Source organism: Ambystoma mexicanum, chromosome 10 (genome assembly GCF_040938575.1).
Source record: "Ambystoma mexicanum isolate Mex_15411 chromosome 10, UKY_AmexF1_1, whole genome shotgun sequence".
Classification (NCBI taxonomy): domain Eukaryota; kingdom Metazoa; phylum Chordata; class Amphibia; order Caudata; family Ambystomatidae; genus Ambystoma; species Ambystoma mexicanum.
The window spans coordinates 1,498,393,734-1,498,416,433 of record NC_090932.1 but is presented as its reverse complement, the minus strand read 5'-3'; the positions used below and the strand labels follow the sequence as shown (position 1 = coordinate 1,498,416,433).

The following is a 22,700-nucleotide window of genomic DNA, read 5'->3' as shown; positions in this document are numbered from 1 at the left end:
CGTGTCAACAATCGCTGCGCCTCAGCTAATGAAGTGTCGCCATGGAAATGGCAGGACGCCTCTTTCCTCAATAAGTATAAACACACCGTTTCACAACACACAGCAGCAGATTTTCGATTCCATTACTCTCTCTGTGTTACTTTGAGTATTCTGTGACTCGTTTCTGTGCTCTGGTCAGCTACCTTCGCCGCTTCTAGGCCTTGTGAACACCTGTACCATCTCTGTAAATTATTTTACTTTCTTTACCACACAATGGCTACAATAATGCCGTATATGTACGAGCCCGAGTACACCGAGCAAGAACTACTGGAAAGGCAAGCACGCGAAAACGATGGGGATTCGGACGGCAGTTGGGAGGACCAGTCAACGGATGAAGAGCCTGGACCATGTCGCATGGACGGCGTCTCCACCTGGTGTACGTGCAATCGGTGCGAGCTAATGCCAACTGAGGAGGAGAACTGCTGCTGCCGTGAAAATTCCGGGTGCTTGGCCTACATTTCGGAAGGCGAGCCAAGTCCGCAATGCATCACCGAGCTGCCAGAGTTCAGGGAAGCCTGCCTCTCACGGACCGTGTTGAGGATGATGATGGTGCTTATGCACGAACTTCGCGGCACTGTTCGTCCGCGTAATCCGAGTAACAAGTAAGTATACTCTGGTTTTGATGTCAGTGATGCCACTACTATGTCATGGTCGTCTCCCACATATAAAATTACATCTACATATCATTCGAATGCATGTAAATTGGTTCCATATTGTGCATTTTCTAGATAGAATTTTTTTCAAAGCAGAATGACATTTTTTACCTGAATCGACAGTGATAAGAAAGTTTTGTCATTTTAATACAGTTTGCATCTTTCATTTTCACAGGTGGTACAGGCTGGTGGCCTATCGTTGCTTCACTTGGTGGCTTCACGGGAGGCTCGGACACCGCGTTCGGAGAGTAATACCTGCCTGTGCGGTACTTGCCATTAGACAACATTTCCCCAGCGACAGTGGACAATACCGCGGATTTTCCCTGGATGTGCTGCAACCGGAACTTTACAATGTGTAATGTTTATTATTTATGTTCAATTGAAATTAAGATCTAAAATAAAACCCAACATATATTTTAACAATGGTTGTTTTGATTTTTTTAAATGAATCTAGTGTGTCTCCATTGAATAGTCTTCCTGTGCCTTGTCTTGTGACACCACATGTCTCCGGCCAGCATCCTCCCTCACGCTGGCCGCCCACCTTCAATCCACATAACCGTTGAACCCATATGCAGCAGACATACATATGTTATTTTGCGGGTTGGCATCAAGCCTCCCGGCCTTGCCTCCTCCCCCAAAAATACTTACCACACTACTTTGTTCAAGCGTTGGCAATAAAAGGAAGGCCGTTGGATTTTATTGATACAAAACATGGTTATAGGTAAATAATCAATATGGTTGATCATAATAAATCATCCTTTTGGGCACCGGGTACAGAGTTGACCCCCTCTGGCCCGTGCCGCCTTGCCACCACAGGCCAGCCTGATGCTGACTAACTGCCTAGGCATCCAGGGTCTCCAGGGTGAACTGCACCCATATATTCTCCTGGGAGGGTGAGGTATTTATAAACTCACCCCCCTGCCTTCCATGTACTAGATCCTGCAGCCTGCCTCTTACATGCAGTTAGATGGCCTCTCCTTGGTGAGGCCCTGCGGCAAACGAGTCTTGTCTGCACGACCACCGCCCTAATCCACCCCCCCCCCGCCCTATCAAAGGCAGTTCGCACCGGGGTACTTGTGCTGCCAAGTGGAGCTGTCAGGGAGCGTTAAAGGCCAAGAGGTGCCAAAGACCATGTACACTTCAAAGTGGTCTATAGAGCATGGGTTGTTGTTCCCATGTCTACCTCCAGACCCCGTGTCTCCTGCCAAGCATCCCCCCTCACGCTGGACGGCCCCCTGCAATCCACATAAGTGTGTCTCCATTCACGAGTCTTCCTGTGTCTTGTCTGCACGACCACCGCCCCAATCCACCCCCCGCCCTATCAAAGGCAGTTCGCACCGGGGTACTTGTGCTGCCAAGTGGAGCTGTCAGGGAGCGATAAAGGCCAAGAGGTGCCAAAGACCATGTACACTTCAAAGTGGTCTATAGAGCATGGGTTGTTGTTCCCATGTCTACCTCCAGACCCCGTGTCTCCTGCCAAGCATTCCCCCTCACGCTGGGCGGCCCCCTGCAAACCGCATAATGCCACGACATATACATGTCATTCATTCACAAACACACCCCTGTTTCGAATTATTTATAACCCACTTTATATTTCTAATGTGAACTTCTTTGCGCTTTGCTAGTCAACCCGTGAAGGTGCTGGTTATCTGCTCTTCGTCTCTGTGAACTTCCGTGACCACTTCGAGGAAACTCGTCAGTTTGCAACCTGTGAACTGCTCCCTGTTCTACGACAAGAAACTACTCTGATCCCTGCATCTAACTGTTTGTTCGTCAAGGTAAGGCCATGTACCATAATCATTTTGCGTCCAATTTCTTTTCGTTCAAGACAGTACATGCAAGTAACTAGTCACATGTTCTGAGTTTAGTCAAATTATTTTTCTATTTTTTTAAAGTTATTCAAATACTTATCCGCATGTGAATAACGTGCATAGTTCCAAGAACCAAAACGAACCTTGCATTGAACCTTTTATGTGTCATTTAATTTTTTAACACATTGGTATTCATAGAGAATTGTTGATCTTTACTTTTCAGAACTTTCCACAATGCCTGCCTGTTCCATTGGCGGTTGCCCTTCGAAGACCCATAATAAATCTGAAGGTACTATAATGCATGTTTTCCCTAAGACAATAGATCAGATAAGAGAATGGGTCCGATATTGCGGATATCCACCGTCTGAGCTTGAAAGTAGAGTCCTAGAAGTCTTTGCGGACAAGAGGGGTGATCGATACTGCATCTGCAGCAGGCACTTTAGCTCAGACATGTACTCCACATCATTGCTAATAAAGAAGAACACACCGCGAACGAGGCGAAAATTGCTCTCAACCGCTATTCCCACTCTATTCGTCCACATCCCTCCACTGGTGAGTCAAGTTTACGTATTTATCTCTCGTCCTTGCGGTAGTGTGTAGCATTAGCTAACAATAATTTCCCCATTTATGTATCCACTCAATATGAAGGCGGAAGATTCTCCATCCGTGTCGTTATTGCAGTCATCAGCCACTTCAAGCGCCTATCGGGTAATCTTACTTGGCTATTCTGCCACTGACTTGTTTTAGGCATGTAAATCAATAGTTTTAATTTATCGTGTAATTATTTTACCTAATGGTACACCCTTGTACTCGTCCTCTAGTCTTTGTTTTCAGTTATAATTATTGTTATCCAAAATAATGCAAGTACTGTCTTTCAGGGAGATGCTGAGGAGTCCAACGTATTGACGACAACCGTTGATGTCACTCAGATGCTCGAGGTACGTTTCCGGACAGTTCCATCGATGGAGATCATCAGATCTTGCATTCTTGTAGCGTGATTGTTACACACAATGTTTCTTTCGTTTTTAGCCATTGATATGTCCTTCTGTCGTCGCCCTCCTATGTGTCTTCTTTTTTCAATATTGTGTTCATTACTAATGAAAGTCCTATGTTTCAGGGAGTCGATGGAGCATTAGTCCAAGAAGAAGGGGGAGCATGCAGTTACGGGTCGGCGCAACAGCTTGCAGAAGTGTGCACCGCAGTTACATCGTCCCTTGATGTTCTTATGCATTTCGAGGTATGGATACTGACAGTTCGATCAAGCGAAATCATATGACGTGATTACATCCGCTATACTTCCTTCTTTATTAACGCAAGTACTATGTTTCAGGGAGATGACGGAGCTTCTTCTACAAGAACATCACCCCTAGTAGTTGATGCAGATCTCTGGGTGGTGACACTTCCAACGATCGAGCAAATCGAATCATATTTACATATCCATTATTTATTTTAGACAACTGATCATTTGTGCAGGTCTATTTAGATGAGCCGTTGACGCCTGCACAAAGTTTATGTTCTTTTTAACAAAATAGAAAACCATACTAATGCAATTACTGTGTTTCAGGGAGTTACTTAAGCATCATCTTCAATAATATCATCAATGGAAGTCTATGAGGAGCCCGAGGTATGGATCTTGACAGTTCCATCTAACTAGATCAACAATGCGTGAATAATTGTCGTTTGAATGTTCTACACAAAGCGTTCATTCTTGTTTTGCTATTGAGATGTACGTGGGTATTGGTCCCCAAGTACATTTTGTGTTTTCGATATTATTATACATACTAATGAAAGTTCTATGTTTCAGGGAGTCGATGGAGCGTCAGTGCGTGATGGATGTGCTCATCATGAAAATATAGTCGTTGCAGCGCAAGACGAAGTGGAGACATGCACACACGAGTCGGAGCAACAGCGTCCTGATGTTGAAGTTCGAGGCAAGAAAGTTTCAAAGAAAAGAAAGCAAAAGAAGGTTAGTGTCCTGGTCACTATATTATGTTGTTTTTCAATGTTAATAGTTCAATACTGTAAGTTGTGTTTAAACTGAACATCCCTTTTCCAATCTGTCCTCTAGTTGCGAGTGGGTGTACGAACTAGATCTACACAGACAGTGAAGCGAACGAGAGATGTTGCTTGTCAAACCTTTTGGCAGGGACTTGAGACTGGAGATGCATCGTGCCAATGGGAAGAATATGAAGTGATTGACAACGGAGCTATACCACATCCAGCCATTGATAGTGAATGTCCTCCTGGTAGTTCGGATGCAGTCGGAGATCAATTCACAGAATCCACACCCACAAAAACTAAGACCGCGAGAAAGTTGAAGAAATTGTTTTATTCACCCATCGCCGGAGAAGGAACAGATGTTGCAATGGAAGAGAATGAAGTGGACGACAATGAAACACCATCAATATCACTGAACATAGCGGAAGACGATATCAGAGATTCTACCTTTCATGTGAGTGACATGTCCTCAACGTTACAGGCCGAACCAGTTGGGATGTAGAGTGACAGTATAAGGAAAGAGGCCAAATTCATTGTATTCGATAGTTGTTTGATTGATATTATTATTCGGATGAAATGTGGGCATTCGATTGGTGGGGAAGTATGTGGGGAGCCATTGATTAATGTGACTCGTGCAATTCGAGGCACTAACCTTAAAATACATGCCACCTGTATAAAATATCATCCTTTCTCATGGTCTGCACAACCCATGCTGGGGCAACTGCCTGCAGGCAATCTACTTTGTGCAGCGGACGCACTTTTTAGTGGTTCAAGTTTTAAAAAGTTAGAGTCTTTCTTTCAGTTTGTGGGAATCCATTTCATTGCGAAAACTCAGTTCTACAAATACCAAACCGATTATCTATTTCCAGCCATTAGCGAAGCTTGGAGAATGGAAAAAATGTCTATTGATAGTACATTCGCGGGCAAACGGTTCAGGCTAGCCGGTGATGGACAGTGCGACAGCCCAGGATTTTCAGCCAAGTACTGCACCTACCACTTTCAGGACATGGAAAGTAAGAAAATCGTGAGTTCGGTGGTCGTGCAGGTGTCACAAAGTACATCCTCAGTGGCCATGGAGAAAGTTGGCTTTGTAGCATCATTGCAAGAACTACAATCGCGGGGAATGGTGATCGACCTGATAGCCACGGACAGACACGTTTCAATTGCCAAGACAATGAGAGAAGAGTACAAAAATATAAATCACCAATTTGACGTTTGGCATCTTGCAAAAACAATCAATAAAAAAATGTCGGCTGCAGGTAAAAAAAAAAAAGATATGCAAGGTATTTCACAGTGGTCCAAGTCAATCAGCAACCATCTTTGGTGGAGCTCAAAAACATGTGGAGGGTCGTTGGAAATTCTACTGGAAAAATGGCGGTCAGTAATTCTACACTATAGCAACGTTCACCGCTGGACCACAAACCAACATTTCCACAATTGTGAACATGGCCATTTGTCCACAGAGGAGGCACGGAAGAAGAAGTGGTTGATTCCTTCATCACCCACTCACAAAGCCATTGAAAAGATTGTATTTGATAAAACTATAACAAGAGATTTGAGGGGACTCACGGAATTCTGCCACACAGGAGATTTGGAGGTGTTCCACAATATGTGCCTAAAGTACAGGCCAAAACGATTGCATTTTGGCATGGAGGGCATGATAAATCGGACTCTTCTAGCGGTCTTGGCACATAAGCATAATGTTGGCCGTCAACAAAGTAGGACGACCGGAACTTTAGGGACGCTTCGCTACAATAAGGCCTTCACTAAAAGAAGTAAACAATGGGTTATCAAACCAGTGTTTGAGGATATGCAATATGACTTTATTGAGAGACTTATTGTTGATGTCCTAGATAGGCACATACATGGAGTTGTGAACGAACCTGTGCAGGGGACAACTGCATTGCCACCCAACATTGCCTCTGTTCCATGTCCACCTAAAGAAGAGCTCATTGAGAAATACACATCACGGTTTAAATGATTGTAATTTGATTGTCTGTTCTCTCGAGTCTCCTCATGTCGCAGGCCCATTGAATATGTGTAGCTATGTATTGTGTAAATAAAAGTGATTGCTCTGTGAGTCCTGTGAGATGGCCTTACACTGAATGTAGCTAACTAGGAATGTGTGCTCGTTCAAAGTGAAGGTCAGCTGCTTTGATTTTTTCTCGGGTGCCGGAATGGCCCACGACTCAGTATAAGGTTCTATTGTTATTTGACCTTGACAGGCCGGGACCATCCCGAAAGACTTCTTTTTGGGGGTGTGGGGCAATAACGTAAGAAATGATAATGAATATAATTTCAGAAACGAAAGCCATTTAATGTTCGTTCATTAGAAGAAATAACGTCGGCATAGAAGGAGTGGTATTTCGGGGCTGCCCTACGCACAGACAAAATGGAAAATGCAAATATAATGTAAGTAACTCTTTAGATGAGTTTATACCGCAATTTAATTACTATACAGTAGCTTTAAAGACGGGTTAAGTTGTACTTGTTCGTTCTATGTGGCATATTGTTTTGTACCGCGCACTATCTTGAGGAGAACCATCTCCTTTTACGGAAGCACCTCAAAACCTTCCTCTTTGCTTCTGCTTTCTCTCTCCCTCTCCCCTGCTACAACTGGTCCACTGTCTGCGACCTCGGTCCTGGGCCCTTCCACTCTCCACCTGCACTGCCTCCCTGTCAACCCCTGCACTGGGGGACTGTCTCAGTATCCTACAGCCCCCCCTTGACGTATAATACCCAGTTGCACTGTCCTAGCTATGAAATAATTTCCCGACCTAATATATAAAATGAATAATTTTAATAAAGATCTGATGGTGAGACTAATTTCATTTTTTATGTTTTTAAAACAGGTACATCCTTCATTATTGTATGTGTCACGAGTACCAGACACCGGCGGATGGCGTTTTCAACCGCCAGTTGCTTCTCCGCGTGAACAACGTTACCACCCTGACCATTTTATGGGACGATCGCCAAGTACAAGTATGCCCTTACGCGGTACTAACGGCTAGATGCAACATACAGACCGTTGTGGTGGCCTAGTGCCTCGTTGTTGGAACAGCCATGCGATTATCAGTGCGACCGAAGAGCTTATTTTATCGTAAACCAACACCCTGTGTACTGCACACGAACATCGCTTGCCTCAAGACGAACTATTTTGGATCGAGAGCAAAGAAAAATGCAAATCGCTGAATATTCTCTAAACATTTGATGTCCAATAAATGTACTTTGCCAAATGTACAATCTTGCCGTTTGCTTTTAAACCACAGTTTCATATTCCGAATTGTGGCGCTGTATTGCGAGATGATCTAAGACCCTGTGTACAGCAAAGGAACATCGCGTGCCTCAAAACAAACTTTTTGGAACGTGAGCAAATAAAAATGAAAATCGCTGAATATTCTCAAAACATTTGATGTCAAATAAATGTACTTTACCAAATTTACAATCTTGCGGTTTGATTTAAAAGTACAGTTTCATATTCCCAATTGTGGCGCGCTGTGTTGTGTGAGCTCATCTGTGTTGATTTCCGGGTTCTGTGTGGAGTCGCGCAGAAGACGCCTGGGCGCGTTTGCCTACGCAGCTCAGTCACGGATAGAGGCGGGGAATATGAATGTTTTGATAAAGTCTGTTTCAGGGGCGGGGGATTTGATTTAGTGCCGCAAAAGCAGGGGAGCCAGGTCGATGGGGGGAAATGATAGGATTATCAGAAAATGGCGGCTGATTTCGAGTGCGTTAATGGACGAAAAGTCGGGTAAGGTCCATAGGAAAGTTTTCTACGATCTACCGAGTTATGCTTAAAAACACATGGCCGAACCGTAGGGACAATACAAAAAGTCCCGGAACTATCCTTTAAGCATATACCCAATTTCATTTTCCACCCGCTCTCCAACTCTCACATTTGGAACATGTTCAGATCAGCCAGAAACCTAGTTTAACTGGCCATTACAGTTCACAGAGTTACAGGAAGATGAATTTTAGATCCCCAAAAATCGCCTGGAAATTACATTACAAAATGGGTACATAGATGAAATCCATCCGCCTTATGATGGCTGAGAAAAAGGCTTAAAATGATAATAGTCCTTTTAAATAAATTGTGAATCTTCATGTGGGACAAATGGACCTGCTCCTGCTTCGGGCCATTTGTTTTCACTGGGTAGCCTGTGCCCACAGTTTTTTTTTCTTTTTTGTTCAATCTCCTGTGTGTTGGAAGCATGCTCTTTGAAGTGAGTGCCCCATTTTCACACACATTAGTCATGTTCCAGCCAAGGGAAACTTCTGCTTTAAGAGCCAGCAGGTCTGGAGAACACTGAATTTCGATGCCTTTAGCAGGGCATTTTTATTGTGGTTGGTTATTAGATGGTTGTTGTGACATCTAGGCTGGGAGTGGGAGTTTGTTTTCCTTGTGAATTTTTGCCCACAGCCAGCAAAAGGCTCTATTTTTTTACATGAAGACAAAGTGGCTTTTCAAATGTCACTGGAGTGTTGTGGGTGAAACATGATAAACTTTGCTCTTTGTCAACCCACACATGTTTTGTTTTCCTGAAATTCTTCTGTGAGCAGTGATATTTTTTTCACTTTTACTTTTTCAAATCGTTTTGTGCAGGGCGTTTTTGTTATCAATGTATAAAAATCCTGTTTTTCATGTGACAGGGACTTCCGTTTCCTCCTTACTTTGCAAGTTACAATGCTGCTTATCCATTGGTAATGACAGGTAGGCCCCTTTCCACACGACTCAATTTTTTTGTTTCAGTGTTTAAAATCCTGCCATTCATGTGAAAGGGACTTCTGTTTCGGGGACTTCAAATGCATCCCACACTGGAGTACCATTCTTGTGGTCATCCATATGGCAACCACTATCATCGTGCACAAATACCCACTCCCATGCCGCCACCTGTTGCAAGCCATGATTTACTTTTTGAGTTTTTTCAATATGGAATCCCCTCCTCAATCTTAACTTCCCTTACCTCATTTGTGACACCATATGAAAGCAGGAAAGCAAGAAATGCAGTCCAAAAAGAGTGGCAGCGCAAGTAGGAGAAACACACCGTATAAAAGAGAAACAGTGACAAATGAGCCGTAAAAGGCATTAAAGGTATTTTTGTGCAGTCACATTACTGGCTATGCTTCAATCCATCCTCACGACATCACATGTCCACTGATGATAAAACGCATTAAACTTACGTGATGACAGTTAAACGTATTAAGCTTACGTGATATGCTACTTTCTTCCCTGTAATTAAAGGGTTGACAAGCATGAAAATGTTGCCACATTGTGTGAAATATCTCCTACAATGTCTGAAATTTCCCACAAACCTGCTTTGCTAGGTTGGGTAGAGGAGGCAGAAAATGGCTCAAAGTTAAGAAGTGGTTTGCCCCTTTACCCACCGAGGTAGAGATGTGTGTGCAACTTGTTAAAAGGGGAGCAAGTATGTTCATAGCATGGCTGGGGAGGTGCAAATGGTAACTGGTGGTTCTTCTCGAAAACATGAGCACGTGTATAGCATGGACGCGAGCGTTCAGATTGTGGGGGTTTGGGATGTGTAATAGGAGCTGGGGCAGATCCAGCCTCAAATGTCAAATGTTGGTGGGGTTAAAATGACAGTTTTGAAAGATACTCATGAGGGGGGCGATTAACCCATTGGACTGTCAACTCCCCCTCCTTCTTCTGAGCCCAGGAGGCAGAATAGTTTGTGCGGCTTTCTTTGGCCCTATAGAAGAGTCATTCACCCCAATTCATGATCTATTGAATTACACAAAGGATTGCTAAATTCTGGAGGCGTGGACCATCAAACAGCTTATACCAGCAGCTACGTTTTTGGCTTCATCCTAGGGTGTATGCTAATATGGCCAGGGCAGGTTTTTGTCCTCTGTACTTTTGCTGCTGTAGCTGCCACCACATTAATGAATGTTCAAATGTAAATCTGCCCTCCCATCAGAGAAATCAGATGGGTTTTTGCCTTCAAAACCCTTTGCCATCGTAGGTCTGGGCATCACAGTAGAGTGCTGCGTCCTGCCTTTAGCCCTCCCAAGCCAGAGGCATAAGCCACTCATGAGTATGAGGGTGAAGAAGTACAAGCGCATCTGCCGAATTTAGCCAATAGTGTGCAGAGCAAGGTTGAGGGAAGACAGAACCTTGATAAAGGAGTACAGCGACGTGTGGGAGCGTGGATGTTCCTGCATTGGCTTAAAAAGTACAAAGTATGTTTCCAAAGCATTAAGTATACTGAATCCAACATTGACTCCTTTAAAAAAAAATCTTTACAACAATAAGTTTCACAGTGTCCTTGTTTTGACTGCAGACTGGATATTTTGGACCCATCAGTTTCACAATTACCTTGCAACACTCAAAAGATGCCCCAGTGATAAGTTTCTCATGCTTATTTTGAAAGATGCTTTTGGCAAGGACAGTACAGTGAAGATTATTTCCAGAAATGCAAGAGGTTCATCTTCTCAAAATCCTCAATATATCCCATATCAGAAGGGTGTGGTCCATTGTATACCGATTTTTCTTTTGTACTGTGAGACTTGTAGTCTTGCATGGATAACAAAAGCAAACTAGGGCAAGCAAACAATAAAACCAAGATTGGGTAGACCACCAAGTTAGATCTGCCTACATTGGAAAATCAAACATCCTGAGATTTCGGCTGTTTTCATGTGTTTAGGCACACGTGGCACACTAACATGTTTTATTACACAGCATACTTCAGTCAGGGACTCCTTCCCAGATAATGAATGTGGCATACAAAAGTGCTTTTATTTTTAATAAACCACAGGTTCTTTTATTTGGGTAGGCCTCCAACCCGTCTCGCACCCAACCTTCCCAAACACCACGTGTCACAATGGAGTAGGAACCAGGCTGGTGTGTATGAATAAGATATTTATTAATTAATTGAAAAGGAAAAATATTCAAAATACAACAGCCACGAATATGTGGCAACACAAAGGTAATGATTTCTACAGAACAATTTGTTCAGCTATCCTAGCACAGTTACACAAATCTTTAATGGCAAAACAGGAAAAAGAAACAGTTTTCAATCAATTGATAGCATCAAGGTTTAGCACCCCCCCTGCAACACTACCCCAAACATCAGCTAACTTAATACCTTTGAATGGAAAGCACTGGCAAGGAGTAAGGATAGAGAAAGAAAAATATCGGATTAGGAAATAAAGACCACCCCAAGATGGGAAGTCATAAAAGAAAATGAAAACATGTTTTTGGAGTAAAATGGCAGAAATCGGATTTTGCTCATTACTCGCACGGCTACTCACAACTGCTGTGGGACAGAAATTTGTGTTGCTAGAGCAGATAGGGAAGCTCAAAGACTACCAATCAATACACAGAACAACGTGGAAATGAATTAAGGAAATTGATTTTGGGGAGAAAGCAAACACAATAAGAAAAATACAAACGGTGAATGGAAATTCGTTTTACACACGATTTACAATGACAGATAGTAAAGGAAAGGGTTTAGCTTTCAAAATCAGAAATCGGTTTTCAAAGACGAGGACAGAGGCGCATAACAGATCAGGGGACTATGGTTTGGGGTTTTCAATAGGACAGAGCAAATTAGGAGTTTGTGGGGTAATGCACACAATACACAGATAAATTTGTCTTTCAGTCACACAGACTAATTCTGTTGAGGCTATACTTTAATGACTAGAATAATTAATAAAACCACTCAACAAGATTGATTTTCGAATGGCAACAATTTTGAACGTGATTTTCAATGGGTGAATTAATGGATTTATTTCAAAATAATACTAAGGACTTATACAGACAACTGAGAGATTCATCAAAGGAATAGGCAACCACACACAGGCCAATACAGATTCTTCTATGGAAAGGGGAATGAATTATACTGGCAATTTGGGACTTTCAATGGGAGTTATGTTGCCAAAAAGGGAGAGATTATGGAATTTAGGCCTGGGGTTATTTGCTACTTACAATGTAAGCCTTGGTTTGGGATTCTGGACAGCCAGCTGGATCTCAGGACTCTCTGGACAGCTAGGCAAGGGGACTGATCTCTGCACTCTCCTTGGGATGGTTCAGCTGCCTCCTCTCTGTCCTCCTACTCCTGTCCTCCCAAATTCTTGTGCGTCTCCCCCTGTCTAGTACAGCCCCCCCCCCTTATATAGCCAGAATGACATTCAATTTACAATCTAGGGGGAGTGCTCCAATTACTCCTACCCTGGGACAGGACAGCCTGCCATTCCTCCCTCCGCCCCCTGGCATCATTGGTTCAGGGGAGGGAGCACCATCTGTCTGTTGGCATTTATTACAGTTCTTTGTTTCTCAGGTGAACTTTTTAGCAAAACTGAGTTAGGTTTCCTAACTTCATATTTATACTAGCCATCGCCAGAAGAAATAGATATGTGGTTTCGGTTAGTCATGAGGAATTAGGTAAGCCGATCACCATCTCTGTGCGAAGTAGCATGGCCCATTGACGCATTTCTGTCCTTTTCATATATTATATAATAGCTGTAACCCTGCAAACGATTAAGCATGTTCATAATCTCATTTTCCATCTTTCCATCAAATCTCATGTTTGTCACATTTTTAAAATCAGCCACAAACTAGTCTTTACTGGCCATTTCATTCCACAAAGTCCTAGGAACATGCACTTAGTCTCTTAGGAACCCCCTGGAAATCACATGGAAAAATAGCATAAAACAAAATTATTTCTTATTTTGGGTGCTGGGAAAAATGCCTAAAATTAATCAATACTTTAATGTCAATTTGGAGGATCTGTCACATATGGGAGGGCGGTGCTTCATCCCCCACAGCCAACTGTCTCCTCCTGGCTCAGCTTACAACAAAAGACTTATTACGCCCTTTGAAATTTGTCAGTTTGTCCTTGGTAGTGGGTGCAGAAGGAACTCCTTGGTCAAGCTCTAGCCACACTTGCTTTCTTTGTCCTCCCTTCTAGTACGGCCTTCCAGTCTGGCAGAGCAGGGAATTATAACACCCTCAGCCACATCAGACGTCATTGCGGAATAGTTCACTTATAGGTGCGACTTCCAGTGGGAGGCAAGGCTTTCCATTTAGAAGTTACCTGCCTGTGCCCAAAAAAAATAAAAAATAAAAAAAAGGGTGGGGTTTTCCGGTCTGCTGGGCCTCTTCCAAGGTGATTGAAGTCTTGTGGGGGAAAACAAAGTACATGGCTTTCTTCAACACCCCACCATTTCTCACTGACATTTCTGTGCAAGCAAAGCTTGGTTTTTGAAGTCATTTTTTTCTTTTTCACACGTGTTCAAGCCGTGTTTTTCATCTAAAGTTTGAAATGCTGTTCTGTAGGTCATGGGATTCTGTAATTTGTCCTTTTTGAGTGAGTTTGCATTTTCTGCTGGTCCATTAACAGAGGGGTAGGTCCCCTGCACAGTGTTCTTTGATTTGACATGGAACAAAACAAAAGCCAAGCCATTTCTTTCATTTGCCGTGTTTTAGAGTGCTGCTGGTCACATGAAAGGGAAAATAAAAGCCGTGTCGGGTTGCAATGTTGGAATCCTTGCCCCTCATGTGAGTTAACAGTGAACCAAGGCCGTTTTGGATGTAGTGCATAACTTTTTGGTATCCAGATGCAAGAAAAGAAACGCAGGGCCGTTTTGAATGCCGGGGCATCACTTCTCATTATTCATATGAAAGAAAAACAAACAAACGCAGAGCCGTTCTTGGTGAAATGTTCAAATGCTTGCCACACAGGGAAAGCAAAGAACAGCTGTTTTTCGTGGCAATGTTTAAATGCGGTTTTTAGGTGAAGGGGGTTTCTGTGCAGTGCCTTAGATGCACCCCACAACACCATGTGATGCCTCTAATAAAGGGGATGCACAACTTCCTGTGTGCCAGTTGTTCCTGATTGACTCAGAGTCCAGTCCCATCGGGGGCCCATAACATCTGGCAACAAGGTGGTCTGACCATGCGCTGCGGGCAAATTTTTTGGCATGCTCCAGCCTGGGGGAGCACGAGCGCTGTGGGGGGTGGCCCACAGCCAGATGATACCGCCGTCTGGTTCCTGCTCCCGCCTGGGGAAGATTAATCGCAGCATGGCTGTTCACCGTAGTGAGTGGATTTCTCCTGTCGGAGGAGGAGAGTGCCGCAGCCTGCCCCTGCTGTGCCACTGGGGCGTGGTGAAGATCACTCCACCCCGCTGAGGGAGCCTGGTAGTCACACGGCACGTGCCGCTGCAACATGGCACAGATGAGATAAGCTCCCCTTGCGGGAGAAAGAGGATGTGGCGCAGACAATGCCGCTGCCTGCCAGTACTCCCACATGGGGATCAGGAGAACTCCGGCCAGCACCCAGAGTGCCATGGTCACACAGCAAACACGGTCTTGCAGCCTGGTGCACCACCGACATGGAAGAAGGCTCCCAGAGGGAGGAGGCATGGTCGGCACGGCCCGTAAGCCGGTGTTATTGATTCATTACCGCCGGGGAAAGTGAAAATCTGCCGCGGTGGGGACGCCACTGAAATAAATATATCGATCCCGGATGGGGAAACATACCCTGACACGCAGCCGTCAACAGGTGAGGAACTCTAGCCTGGGAATGCAAGAACTTGGCGTGGCCTCTGCCGCATTATCTATTGAAACAGCTTTGCCTAAGGAATGATGGTACAGTATACGCCGCCTTAGTTTGAAGGCCTCCCGCCTGGTTGGAGTGCAGGCACCACAATGACACTGTGATCTTGGTACTACCACTGGGCGAGGAGACGTGGCACGCACTGGCCACAGCCAGGTTTGCATCAATAGCTCCCACCAGGTGCTTGTGCAGCCGGGATGGAGGCGAGGCACGAGACATTGTTTGTGCCTGCTCCTGCTGGGTGATCACTGGCAATAAGCCACCCGGAGTACTCCGGAAAGGGAGCCTGAATGTGGTGCGTCTCGGACTGCTTACCTGCAATGCCAACACTCCATCAGGCAAGTACAGCACGCTGGGGCATACCAACTCCCATGGCATCACCAAACGGCCTCTGCGGAGGGCAGAGGGCTCAAGTCGATGCCCAGCAAGACCGGCCCAGGACACCACCACCATCTCCCTCCTTGTCCAGCGAACAACCGGCCACAGCTTTGCTGTAGGGAAGTGCTTCTGTGCCTGGGTTATTTACCAGTGCCAGGGGGGAGATCCTGAACATCCTCACACTGTCCAGCAGCCTGCGGATACTGGATAACAGCTACCGGCCTCCCCCAAAACAGACAGTCCCAGGCAGTGACTTACGCAGCAGATGTGGCTCCTGGTGTACCCAGGTGTGGTTTTTCCTGCTAGCGCAGGGGCGCTCTCCGCCATGTGACAATGGACTAGCAAAGTAAATGGAAGGTTATATATGCAGTGATGCTCATGGTAGAACCCATGAACAATGCTGTATGTTGTAAACTGCTGTCCTTCATCAGAGGTCATGCGTAAAGTGGACTTGGTAACGGAACAGGATATTGTGGGGTTAACAGCCCTACCAGTGTCGCAAGCACTACCATCACCACTGAGTGAACTGTAGAAATGTAAAATGTATACATTGTCAATGCTTCAATGTGTGCCGTGGACTTAATTGTAAGTAATGTTGTGCAAACTTGGTGTTTGAACATTTACCCTTGGCATGTGATATTGTAACTTAAGCACCTCCTGGGCTTGTGCCAGGTCATGTATTAGGCACACACCATGTGACAGCTCTAATAAAAAGGGGCACACGGCTTCCGTGTGCGAGTTAATCACCAGCATGGGGTCCTAGTGTCGTCTGTGTGTCCCCCTGATTAACTTCAGGCCAAGCCCTGTTGGAGCCCGTAAACATGGGATGTCATCAATCATATTTGTTCTGTCATCTTTGATGTCATGGGTGTTATTCTTAGCAGTGCATGGTGGTGGCGCGAGTTATGGTTGCTTAGCTTACAATAACTGGCGAATTTCAGGGGGTTTTCAGTTTTACTTGTAAACATAACGTCCCTTTAACAAAGTTTTTTCATTGAAATATATATATATACACACACACACACACACATACACTTACTTAACATGAGCATATTTCATTCATATCCATCTGGGAAAACCCAAATATGGCACATCACACATTTCATAATTAAAAAACGCACAGGTGCTCACATCCTGTTTAATTATTATATAATTCTCTATTTGGTGTAAACAGGGGTTACATAGTTTATATTAGAATACCCCGAGGATAAGGCACAGGATATACCGATTCCACATGGTCACATACTTGAAACCAATCTGCAAAGCGCAACTCAGGGACAACAGCACACGACAGACTCAGACCGGATGTCACACCAAAAAGCTCAGCAACCGGTGTTAACCGAACTGAAGCTGCCAACAGCACATCACAGCTCCCTTGCTCTTTCTCCAAACTTTGTCATACAAACGAGCCCCAACCTACCTCCCTTTCTTTCAGATCCGCCAGAGCGCCACTACGGTGGCGATAGTGCGCAGTATAAATATCCTTTAACATAAACACCATAGTCTCAGGTCTAACTGGTAAAAAAGTGTTTCATGAGTGGATTTCAAGAAAACAAGTTTTAATGAGATAACTTGTCAAGAACACAAATCCTAATATACCAACTTGACAAGAGCATGCACGCAAAAATATATCAGGCAAAAGTGTATAATGTGGCAGCGAAGGGCTTTATTGGTAAGGTCAAACACAAGTCTAAAAACACCATACTTGTAAAATAGCTCACCGTGCGCAGTGCTCTTTAACTTCGTGGTGTCCTAAAGGAAATAGGTGTGGAAACCAGTTAAAAGGAATCAAACACGATTGTTTCCCGTCACACGCAAAACGTTTTTCTGCAACACAGAAAACCCCGAGTCTGTCTCCCGGAGAATGTCTGGAAAACCCGAAGTCTCCGATCCAAACGCGGAGATTAGCCAGCTCTGCGCTCAGGTGGGACCTCGAGTAAGCATCGAACACTGAAATACTAAATCTAAGACTAAGGACATTTGCATGGATAACAAACCAACCAACTGCCCCGCGCATCATGTCTGTCAATGTCAAGAAGCCCTGTCATGCATGTTACCTTCACTGAGTCCTTATTTTGCATATTGCACCCTGGGACTTCTGGGAAGATAATTTCAGTGGGAAAAACGAGAACAAGTTCCAGGGGTGCATTTTGCTAAATCTAGTTTTAAGGCGTCAACCCTGCCATGGGGCCCGTTTCTTTCAAAAGAAGATTCACTATGCATGCAAACTTTTTTCAGGGCGACTAGTAAAGATTTCTGGACACATTCAACGCAACTGGCTAAAGCTGGCAACATACGGGCATCAGGGGATGGCATTCCCCGTGACCATTTAGTAAGTGCACGTTTTTGAATACTCACCCGTCTTTTCAGCCTTTGCTCTTACGCCAGGTGGCGCTAAGGAAAATGCGAGGGGACACAGACACTGCAAAACAAAACTTCCGCCGTTAGCAACTCTCGGATCTCGCGAAACATTGCAGTTTATGGACATTGAAGACGGACGACCGGCTCGAAGTCAGTCGTTTGGGTGTTGAATAAGCGCGGGTTTCGGCGTCTGTGTGGATTGCTTCTTGATCTGTGTTATTTTGCCACAGTGGCGGCTGTTTTATAACAAACTTATTTTCCTCTTTCAGATGAGCTCTCCTGGTAATATAAACAGATATTTAGCAAATATAGCAATATATTTATGTAGGTCGCATGTATATAAAAAATAATAGCTGGCTTTGGAGGTGATAATTACTATTCTATAAGTTCACTTTTTCATTATACGTAGATTTGGTCATATTAAGTAATGTTGTTTTAATGTATTTGCGAAACACGTTACTTTCTGTGAATCTCCCCTTTCACTAAACCAAAGGTAACCAACTTCAAGATGGCATGTGTAGTGACCTAGCACTGAGCTGATGAGATGTGTCTGGGTGTGAGTGCAATGGTGCTTGGAATGTGTTGAGGGGTCTGGAAGGGTCAATGACTGTTGGGGGACAGAGAAAGAGAGAGCCTAAAAGGAAAGATGTATTTAACCCGCTCTCCTTATTTACCTTCCTCTCTGTAACTGAAACATTAAAGCAAGCTTTCCTTTTATCCTCACCTGGCTCTGGACTGACCCCTGCGTGCTGGCTGATGATTCTTGGCTACTACAATAATACTACATTTTGGCAACACAATGTCTTCATACCAGCCCTGAAGAGAAAACAAAAGTGAAGGAGACAAGGAAGAGGTGAAGTCTGGATGCCAGATCCAGCCATGTTGTAGGCCCGCCTCCGGTCACCGGACGGGCCTCAGCAGGTGTTGGGATCACCCAATACGGATGACCAGTGCTGCAGTCACGCAGCCAACAAGGGAGCAGGGAGTACCCTGCTCGCCCCAGAGCTCCACACATGAGCTGGGGGCACCCAGGCCGAGGAAGGTGAACAGGCCATGTTCACATGGCGGACGCAATTGCCAAGTGGATGGTGTTGCCCAGCAGGGGCACCGTCCTAGTGCCGGGCCACGTGGCTAGGCCCATGGCACGCTGCGCAGCACCAGAATGGTGCACCCAAGGAGACTCAGGAATGCCATCGACTGACGAGCCGGAAATGGCCCGTCCCTTTTATTTGCTTGGTCACATGGTTCCCCATGTGACCAGGGCACAACACTGGGATATACCATGTCTCCCAACAAGGGTGACATGCAACAAGCCAAGGCGAGTACAGACAGTGAGTGAGAAGGTCCAAGTTAAAATCGAGATGCTCCGATGGAAGTTGGCGGGAGCATCCAGACATGTAGAGATCCTCAAGTGCTGGAATAAAATGCTGGCTGCATTGCAGTGCATATTAGAGTGCAGTCAGGAAACAAGAGAGTACAACGTTGTGACCTCTGTAAAGGTTTGAGGGTCGCTCCTGCATTGAGCACGTTTGCGCTCTGAGAAGCGGTGCCAACGATTGTGGGACTTGCAGTCCGTTTTCTCTGCTATGCGTGCCACTTCAGGAAGCCCAGAGAATTAAAACGAAAAGCTGTGTCTGGGTGTGAGTGTAGTGCGAGTGTAGTGGTGCTTGGAATGTGATGAGGGGTCTGGAACCTGGGTTTTAGCCAGGTTCCAGGAATGACAGTTGGGGGACAGAGAAAGAGAGAGCCTACGAGGAAAGATATATTTAACATGCTCTCCTTTTTTTTTACCTTCCTCCCTTTAACTGAAACATTAAAGCAAGCTTTCCTTTTATACTCTGGCTCTGGACTGGTTCCTGCGTGCTGGCTGATGATTCCTGGCCACCACTGATACAACAGCATGTAAGTTGCCCGGCTACATTCATGACTGTTGATGCAATTATAGATCTTCGTTTGCCAGTATTCTAAATTGTAATGCATTATGTCTATGTTCTAATTGAAGTGCTAACAGAATTCATAGACATGCCAGAGAATGAAAGGGTTTGCTCGCATCTCTGGGTGAATACTTTTATTACAGTCTGTGAACTCTCTGCCAGATTCATATTCACACGCTGAAGTTAGATCTGGGGTGTGTGGGATGGGGTCTCGGCCCTACTGGCCCTCCCTGGGTGAGAGAGGTGCATTGCTGAGAGTAGGCCTCACAAACAGGGGTGTTGCTAGGTCTGGAAAAGATCCGGGGCTAGGCTAATGTCAGGACTTTTGGGACCTGGGGCTAGCTAGCCTTTTGGTTGTAGCCCCTGAGATTCTAATATAATCAATAGGGCTCCTGGTTATGGCCCTGTTCTACCCAGGTAGGTAAATATTAAGGCACACAAATGAACAGGGTCAAAAGAACCGGAACACTACACAATCCTGTAGTCGATGAACACATTTTTAGTAACAGTTATTGTCAGTGATAACATTATTGTGAACACAATTGAATGGATTAACATATCAAATACAATCACAGGGAAAACTTGATTTACAACAGAAAACAGGTAATGAAATGATGAAGGTGATGCTAAGCCAAGGACACTCCCTTGGATGAATGTTTAGACAACAAGTACAAACCCTGACACCATAGGAGGGACACATGGGTAATAAAACAGACAGTACAAAGTGCTTTCAGGCACAACAGTGAGACAGTGGATAGATTCAAACACACTGAGGATCAAAAGTCAACACAACTGTGTTTCGGCCACGAGCGGCTTATTGTCCTTTTTATTGTATTTGATCTGTGAATCCATTCAATTGTGTTCACAATCATTTTATCATTGACAATAACTGTTACTAAAAATGTGTGCATTAACTACAGGATTGTGTGGTGTTCCGGTTCTTTTGACCCTGTTCATTTGTGTGCCTTGATGTACGCCCCTGAGATTCTATCTGGGGCTACAGCCCCGTAAGCCCCCTTACCAACGCCTCTGCTCTAAAACTATCTGTTTGCTGGTACTGGTACATTTACGGAATACCACCCATCTCGTTCTTTGTCTTGCTGAAAGCTTTGATCTGTCAGTGGGGTTGTTGGATACCAAAGCTGAGCTCCAATTTCTCTGGTTGAAAGTGTAGTCACGGTTTGGATTGCTTCTTGATCTATGTTACCTTGCCACAGTGGAGATGGTTGCCACAGCTCAGGGCTGTGATGTGCCGCAGGTAGCGGTCAAAAGGATTTGCATTATTTGTAGCAAGTTTATTGATCAGATGATTGGCGTTCTGATCAAGTCCTTCACAGAATTTGGTATGCAGTGGAATATTTTGCCAGCAAAATTGTAGTCAGTGAAAATGTTGTGGTGAAAATACCATTCTAGGTGAAAAGATCTTTTAAAAAAGATCTTTTCACCAAAAGATCGATTTAGAAAGACTGCACTGTGACTGCACAGAGCTCTCTTTCTAAATCGAACTGTTACAGAGACAAGTGTGCATGAGAGAGAGAGAGAGAATATATATATATGTGTATATATATATATATATATATATATCTGGAGGGGCCTGAGAGAAATCCTGCGGGAGGGTGGTGGGACGGGGAGGAAATTGGGTGGTTTGGGCGGTGAAACCCCCCTAATATTTTTTTAAAAAGAAAACTCATTGTAAAGCACTCAAGCGAAAAAGACCTTTACAATGCCAGTTTTACGATCAAAAGAACATTGGTTATTGTAAATCAGTCTTTTTCAATTGAGAGCTTTAAAATGAGGTAATTTCACATAGAACCAAAAATACCTCTGCACTGAAAAATTACCAAGCAAAATGTAGACAAAAAATGCAGCTGGGGAGAGGCCACCACGGGGCGCATGGACAAAGGTTAGACTCTCTGTGTGATCTGAGCCCAACGGGAATAAAGGGGATCTGAGCCCCATTTAAGGAACTCATGGTGGCAACAGTAAAGACAGACACAAATGATCACAGTTCAAGAGTGTTTATTAAACTGTATAATAGGTGAGAAAAATACCTAATCTAAACCTAAATCTAAGAGGGGAGCAAGCTACGACCATCAAATAATAATAAAGCAGTCCTAGTGGCGTCTTGTCAAATAAAAAGAGCCTATACTAAAAAAACCTATTGCCAAATCTTAAAACTAAGTTACAAAATAGTGTGGGAAAATGTTCTCATGAAAAGAAAGAAGTGTTCGGCAAATTAAGTCAGGATGGTATGGCTGGGTCTCCCTTCCCCACGTTTTTAGCGCAGTACAAGGCAGGACCTTTGAGCAGTGCACACTCCTGGGCCTCACCAGCACAAGGTTACAGTTCCTGTCAACGATGCCAGGACCTTCCGGGGCCAAGTCTCTTTCCTGCAAAAGTCTCTTGCCTTAGAAGGCCAGCTGTACCAAAAACAATAAACAAAAGTTCCTTTGGCAATCTTTTTCACGTTGGTCGACTGCTCTTCGCCCCTTGGATTCCCCTCACCTGGGCTCTGATCCTTCTTGCAATGTTAGCCTCCCTCAATCAGGTTCACTACAGCTTTTCACTAAAAAACGTATCACTTAACAGTCTCAATGTCCTTTTCACCAACTATCCATTGTGAACATCACTCAGCCGGGTTCACATTTGTCATCACAATGTTCACGGGCATATCACTATTTACTCTTAATTCGCAGGCGTCCCTTTGTCGGGTTCACATTTGCCAGTTTCACAGTTCAATCAGTTTTCTCCCATGTGTTTAAGACCTTCGAGTGTACGAGGGGTTTTGCACGACCCTCGTAGGACCACTTTGACACTTTACACTAGCCTCTTGGTCTTTGTAGTTTCCACAAGACAACACAACCCAAAAGAGCTTCAGTCAGAGTCCTTCGAATGAGCGCACCACGACGCCTGACCACTTTGCTTCTGAACCTTTTACTAGGGTTTCTTT

At 44.5% G+C, this 22,700-nt stretch overlaps 1 protein-coding gene across 3 annotated transcripts in view; it reads right to left on the bottom strand.

Annotated features, from left to right (window-relative positions):
- CCDC62 (coiled-coil domain containing 62) overlaps window positions 1-17,929 on the bottom strand; it is a 498,667-nt gene extending 480,738 nt beyond the window's left edge. For 2 of the 3 annotated variants that reach the window (XM_069619633.1, XM_069619634.1), the window contains exons 1-2: window positions 17,814-17,901; window positions 17,177-17,207 (exon numbers count right to left, since the gene is read on the bottom strand). The gene's annotated coding sequence lies outside the window, so the exon portion shown is untranslated. Of the gene's footprint in view, window positions 1-17,176; window positions 17,208-17,813 lie in introns of all 3 variants that reach the window. The other variant, XM_069619632.1, reaches the window with a different exon arrangement.
- Window positions 17,930-22,700: the final 4,771 nt, after the last annotated feature.